The 7402-nt window shown below is 37.1% G+C and overlaps 1 pseudogene; it reads left to right on the forward strand.

Annotated features, from left to right (window-relative positions):
• Positions 1–214: 214 nt before the first annotated feature.
• LOC115934521 (uncharacterized) lies at positions 215–322 on the forward strand (annotated as a pseudogene).
• The last annotated feature ends 7080 nt before the right edge of the window (positions 323–7402 follow it).

Here is a 7402-nt window from a genome sequence, read left to right on the forward strand (position 1 = left end):
AGGATGAAACAGAAACTAAACTTTGTTACATTTTTAAAAAATTCTTTAACTTATTCAGTTGGATTTACTATTTGTAAAGTGAAAAGAAACTCTTTTTCTCCAAAATTTTTGTCCTTTACTGAGTGATTTTAGAAAATTGATTTCACTATTCCAAGTTTTAGTTTTTTATTCAGAAATTAAGAAATATGTCAGTATGTGTCTATTATTACTGTAGATCGCTTCTTGGCCTTTTGGCTAAGATCAAGTGTATTATTATTATAGAATGGGTTCTCAGATAAAGAAAAAAACTAAGAATTTTCTCAGATTTTTGGGAGTATTTCATTATAAAAACAAAAACTATATAAGATTAAATTGATATTACCTTTTCGATGGACTTCACTTGAAAAAGAGTTACAAGATGCAATTTGAGGAGTTTTATGGGCCAATGTTAAGGCTAGGTGTACATTTTCTATTTTGAAATCTCTGGTATCTTTGTGGTACCCAGAATATGTAGTGAGGTAAATAGATATCACCTTAAGAAATAGACAAAAGAAAGAATAAAAAGAAACACCTTCTATTTCTCAATGCTTATTAACTAAAAATGCAAAATTTATTCACATTTTTCAATAGAGGGGTCATATGGTTTGACACATCAAATACCTTATAAATAGTGGTAACACCAAAGAGAGACTTGAGGGCCTCTTTTAGTGCCCTGCCTCTTCCTACAGCCGCTCCACAAGATTTCATAATACTTTTTCCATGTAGACAACTGACATTTTCTCAGTTATATAAAAATTATCTTTTGAAACACTTCTATTTTCATTGATCTGTGAGTTGTGGTCTAATTAAAAACAGGTAAGGCACGTTCCTGAACTTTCCCACCCTCTACTTTCTTCTGCCCCTAAATTTCTCCATGTGAACATGAGATTCCAGCAAATACTTCAATGAATACGGAAACATAAATTTGAGTGTTTATTGTCTTCAAAGAAAGCAAAAAGAATAGTGCCAGTGTATTATAAAGACTCATACTTTCACGCAAACAAACTCCTTACTGAAGGAAAAGGGAAAAAGATCATTTCTGGAGAACAGAAAGACTCAAATAATTTTATCGTCCATGTTTCACAGATGATTGAGATGAAGTCATATCATTATAACTAAGCTTTTATTCTATCATTTTTATATGTGTGTTTCATAGAAAAGCTATATGAGAAAATACAGAAATGAGGGGGATTGTCTGTGTTATTATTATTTTTTTAAAATTCTCGAATTGGCGGCCAGGTGTGGTAGCTCATGCCTGTAATCTCAGCACTTTGGGAGGCCGAGGTGGGCGGATCACCTGAAGTCGGAAGTTTGAGACCAGTCTGACCAACATGGAGAAACCCCGTCTCTACTAAAAATACAAAATTAACCAGGTGCGGTGGCGCATGCCTGTAATCCCAACTACTCAGGAGGCTGAGGCAGGAGAATAGCTTGAACCCAGGAGGTGAAGGTTGCAGTGAGCTGAGATCGTGCCATTGCACTTTAGCCTAGGCAACAAGAGTGAAACTCCATCTCAAAAAAAAAAAAAAAAAAAAAAAAAATAATCGAATTGGCTTGGGTTTTGACAGTTTCCATCTACCATTGACTTCTATACATCTAAACCTCACACATGCAGCCTGGCCAACACAGTAAGACCCTGTCTCTACAAAAAGAAATTTTTTTTTTTTTAATTAGCCAAGGATGGTTGTGCACACCTATAATCCTAGCTACTTGGGAGGCTGAGGCAGGAGGATTGCTTCAGCCCGGTGAAATAGAATTGCACCACCACACTCCAGTCCATGATCGCACCACTATCACCCAGCTTGGTCATAGAGCAAAACTCTGTCTCTAAGAAATAAAATAAATGCATGAATGAATAAACAAACAAAAGTCACACATATCGGGACTAGAGGAAAAACAGAGTACATTTTTTGATCTCAGAGACTGGTAGATAGGAGTAATTAAGCAGATATTAGCCTAAGGAAATACTCTGTTTAAAATTTTCTTTTACAGTTATTTGACAAGAAATCTTACAGTCCTCACTTTCTGGGAGCTCAGAGAAAGGTAAAAGCCTTAGCTGAATTTTAATCTTTCAATCGTGTCCTTATTGTGAGAACTAAGGACACAACTGAGGTTGAAATGCCCATCTCAGATATCCCTTGAGATACAGCTTTAGTTCTGTTTCATCAAACGCATATTAAGAAGTCACAATGTGTAAAACATTGTAGTTTGGGGATGGATGGAAAGAGGAATTAGACGTGGCCTCTGGTTTAAAAGGAGATTTTAATCTGGTGAGGAGACTGATTGGAGAGAGTATACAGTCAGATTTAGGGAGTGAATGAAATAGAAGCTGTGGGGAAAATGCTGAAAGTGGTCTAAGTAGCCAAGGCTGCAACTGTGGTTCTGATAGGCAAAGTATTATTGCTGGGGATGTCTTTTAATCCCTCTCTTTGCTGAGTGCCCTAGGAGCTACACCGCCTAGGTCTGAGGGGGATACTTGTAAATAAATCCCATCTGAATTGGGAATCAAGAGCACCTATTAGTCTCCACAAATATCAAGTATTTTTACAACATCTATAGTCTCAGTGGTTCTTAAACCTTGCAACAGTATGTATCTTTTAGAAAATGTAAATAAACTAAGATCTTTTCTCATAGAAGGGGACAAAAAAAAAAAAGCACACGGACAAATTCAAGGACTTCTTCCTAAAGTCCTTAGGCAAATCATCTAATCTCTCTGTGTCTCAGTTTCTCAATCTGTAAAATAAGAGTGATAATACCTGCTTTATTAAGTAGTGGGGGGAATTAAATGGGAGAATTATATAAAGTATCTAGCACAGATCCCAGGGCAAATGTGCAATAAATGACAGCCATTATTATATTCTTTCTTTCTTCCTCTTTACTATGAGACTATGCTGTTTCCTTAACTGTGACTGATGCTATCACAGAGACAAGGCTGGGGAGTCAAGTAAGGGACTGGTCACCAAGGAAGGCAAATGAAATAAAGGGGATAGATGAGATTCATGCCCAGGCAAAAATATGATAGAATAAGGACATCTGAAAACTTTTACAGGAAGTTATCTGGGGAAATGACTAGGAGAATATGTAAAATAACAATGAAGATGCTGTTTTAACTGTAGCTATTTTGTGAATTTAACATAATGCTAATGCTAATGGTATTAATTTCAAAATCGATGGCAAATGCACACTTATGAAGAGCTTATTATATGCCAGGCATTGTGCTTAGCTTGGCTTACATAGGTCACCTTTTTAAATTCTCATAATATAAAATAATACAGCCCAAAATACCCCATCTGAAATTCTAAAATAAAAAGCCTCTGAAAACTTACATTTTGCAATGATTGATTCAGTAGCAAAACCTGAACTGAACTGCAAGAGGGTGTTTTTAGTCTTTATTCATCTCACTTAGAGTGAATATTCATGCATTTTGAGGCAAAAATCTTAATATTTGGTCATGGTGTTTTCTGTGACCTCACTGGGGTAATACTCCATAATTCCATGTGGACTCTATCCCATGTGTACAATAGTCCAAATTCCAAAATTCACCTTGCTGCCAGGATTTCTGATAAGGTAGGGTGGGCCTTTGAAAACAGTAACATTTATTGATAACTTGCTGTGTACTAGGCTTTGGTTCAAGTCTTATGTTTATTTATTTTATCCCCATAATAATCTTCAGAAGAAAATATACTTATCATCTTTCCTGCTTTACAGTTGAGGTACAGAGAGGTCAGGGAACCCAGGGTTACCAGACAGTAACTCAGAAACATAGAATTTGAACCCAGGCCATCTGCATCTGGGAAGCTTTTGCTGAAATACTATACATAATACTTCATTTATATTATTGTAATTGTTATCCTTACTTTATAGCTGAAAATGCTGAGGATTAAAGATCCACTAATTTAACCAAGATAAAGTGGCTGTGTGATCTTGAGCAAGTTACTTAATCTCTCTGGGCCTCAGCTTTCCATTCTGTAAAATGAGGGTAATGATAACCCATACTGGATTGTTGTGGGGATTAAATGAGTTTAAAGCAATGAGAGCAGTGCCTGACATACCTCACGTAATCTATGCATCTTAGATCCTACTACTTTTTACAACTAGTCCATGTGAATGCTAGGAGAAAAGAGAAGGATATGATGGAAGTCAATCCTCATGCAAAGATTTACTATAGAAAAGGTAAAAAATAATATTTTTCAGGTATTAAATCAGTGTTTTCTTTATTTTTTGTTCCTTAGTCCTTAGGTGTATGGTAGCTGCCTGATTTGTTGAATCAATCACCTGGTGAATGGCATGTATTGATTCAGGGTGAGGGTAGATACAGAACAAACAGGTCTTTTATTCTTCTCTGAGTCCCCAGGCTGACATTTTTTAATCGATTGCAAGACTAGTCATAAAGCTACTCTTTGTTAAAGAACAAAAGCGTTTTATGAATCCCCCATATTTCCCTTTACATTCAAAAGCGTGGGCTTGGTTCTTTCAAGTCTTAGAGTATTGTATTTACATGACGCTAAATCATAAAGAGAACTGAGACTATATTGCAGGGGAAGTTTCTTTATGACAAGAAAGGAGAATTCCCTTTCACTAAGGGAAGTAGAATTTAGGAATTAGAGAAAGAGAATGGGAGACTTATACGTATGAGTGACTTGACTCACCTCTTTGGATACTAGTGCCCTTGGGAGAGAGAAGGGGGAATGTGGTAAACTCTTTAGCAAAGCCCTGCATTTAGACTGGTGTTGATACTATGTAGCCTCTAGGCAGAAGAGCAATGCCTGAGGAAGTGTTTCAAGGCCACCAGAAAGAATTCTGCATTCTGTGTCATGGTGAGGAAAATCAGCTGATGGCTGCAGGGTCACCCACAAGGGTGGTAATCAGTAGAGCAGACAAAAGATTTAGATAATCAGTAGAGCAGACAAAAGCCACTATAGGGACTTTAGAAATAGGGAGCATGACAAGATCCAGAGGCATCCACAGATGACACCTCAGAAACACAGGACAGGACCAGACTAGTCAGACCTCAGAAGGCACTGGTGTAGGATATCCAAGATGAGAGAGGGAAGGGAAAATCCCTGCAAAAGACAGCGCATGGACCAAAGGTCTCTCTCTTTGCTACCGTGCTGACTGGGACCCCAATGTCAGTTATAGAGGAAAGAGAGTTAGGAGAGACTCTGTAGTGGTGGAGAAACAGTTGTGACTATTTTATATTGACTGATTTCCTCCCCCAAATATTTTAAAATCAAAACAACCTCAGTTATTATAATTTTACTTGGTCAATTTTATTCACTTTGCTGGCTAGTAGAAGGAATTGGACTCCAGAGAATATGAGATCAAATAATAAATGCTTTTTATTATTTTTATGGCTGAAGGTACATTTCAATTTTATTTTTATATTTCAAAAGTATGACAGGATTTTCTTTTTTTGTATTATACTTTAAGTTCTGGGATACATGTGCAGAACATGCAGGTTTGTTACATAAGTATACACGTACCATGGTGGTTTGCTGCACTCATCAACCAATCACCTACATTAGGAATTTCTCTCAGTGCTATCCTTTCCCTAGTCCGCTACCCCCTGACAGGTCCTGGTGTGTGATGTTCCCCTCCCTGTGTCCATGTGTTCTCATTGTTCAACTCCCACTTATGAGTGAGAACATGCGGTGTTTGGTTTTCTCTTCCTGTGTTAGTTTGCTGAGAATGATGGTTTCCAGCTTCATCCATGTCCCTGCAAAGGACATGAACTCATCTTTTTTATGGCTGCATAGTATTCCATGGTGTATATGTACCACATATGGGCATTTGGGTTGGTTCCAAGTCTTTGCTATTGTGAACAGTGCTGCAATAAACACACATGTGCATGTGTCTTTATAGTAGAATGATTTATAATCCTTTGGGTATATACCCAGTAATGGGACTGCTGGGTCAAATGGAATTTCTGGTTCTAGATCCTTGAGGAATCGCCACACTGTCTTCCACAATGGTTGAACTAATTTACACTCCCACCAACAGTGTAAAAGCGTTCCTATTTCTCCACATCCTCTCCAGCATCCGTTGTTTCCTGACTTTTTAATGACTGCCGTTCTAACTGGTGTGAGATGGCATCTCATTGTGGTTTTGATTTGAATTTCTCTAATGACCAGTGATGATGAACTTTTTTTCATACATTTCTTGGCCACATAAATGTCTTCTTTTGAGAAGTGTCTGTTCATATCTTTTGTCCACTTTTTGATGGGTTTGTTTTTTTCTTGTAAATTTGTTTAAGTTCCTTGTAGATTCTGGACATTAACCCTTTGTCAGATGGATAGATTGCAAAAATTTTCTCCCATTTTGTAGGTTGCCTGTTCACTCTGATGACAGTTTTGCTGTGCAGAAGTTCTTTAGTTTAATTAGATCTCATTTGTCAATTTTGGCTTTTGTTGCCATTACTTTTGGTGTTTTAGTCATGAAGTATTTGCCCATGCCTATGAGTATGACAGGATTTTCTAAAATGAAACTCCATTCTAAATTATGTCAGAGTTTGGCCACGGGAGATAATGGGGATACATAATCACCCTTCATCCATAAACAACTAGAAAACTAGACATAGTTGAGGAAATAACTGTTTTATGATACTTGATAGTAGGTAGCATGAGACGGTGAACCTTGAGGAAAGAGAAACAAATCAGTTGAGCCATACCTTTGCCCAGACTTTCTACCTGCAGTTAATTTCCATTGCAGCATGCACAGGAATCGAAATCCAAACAAAGCTTGGTGATGTCAGTGAGTTGAGGAGAGAGAAATAGGCATCTGGGGAAGGTAAGGCAGTTAAGATTTGTGGAGCAGATTACTGAGAAGGAAGAAGTTATGCAGAAAAAGTGTTCCAGGAAGCTTCATAGGAATTCCATTGAGTCTTTGGCTGAATGTCAATCTACAAAGACATCACTGGATGTGCGCAATTTCAGAGAGAGAAACAACTATGAAGGAGCTGTAAGCTGAACAATCCCCGGAGCTTACAAAGGTCTGGGAATCATCTGAATTCCCATAAGCCAAAGTGAAGAGACTTTCATGAATATATGATGCATGTAGCAGAAACCTAGAAGAAACTCTCATTAAAAGTGAGGCTAAAAGAGCACTACAGTAAAGGTTATCTAGATCCACACTAAAAGATATAACAAAACACAGCACCCTAAAATGTAAAACTACAATGTACAATATCCAGGAAAAAAATTCCTCCATATGTGAAGAAGCAGGAAAATGAGAACCATATGTTGAAGAAAAGTCAGTCAATAGAATAAACCCAAAATTTAAAAGATGGCAAAAATCATACATGTTTTGTGCTATTTTAAAGTTCTTGTCTGTTAATGCTTTGTTTTATTGTTTTATCTTGTTTTATTTTACATCTATGTGTAAAAAT

This window comes from Gorilla gorilla, chromosome 3, assembly GCF_029281585.2.
Source record: "Gorilla gorilla gorilla isolate KB3781 chromosome 3, NHGRI_mGorGor1-v2.1_pri, whole genome shotgun sequence".
In the NCBI taxonomy this organism is placed as follows: Eukaryota; Metazoa; Chordata; class Mammalia; order Primates; family Hominidae; genus Gorilla; species Gorilla gorilla.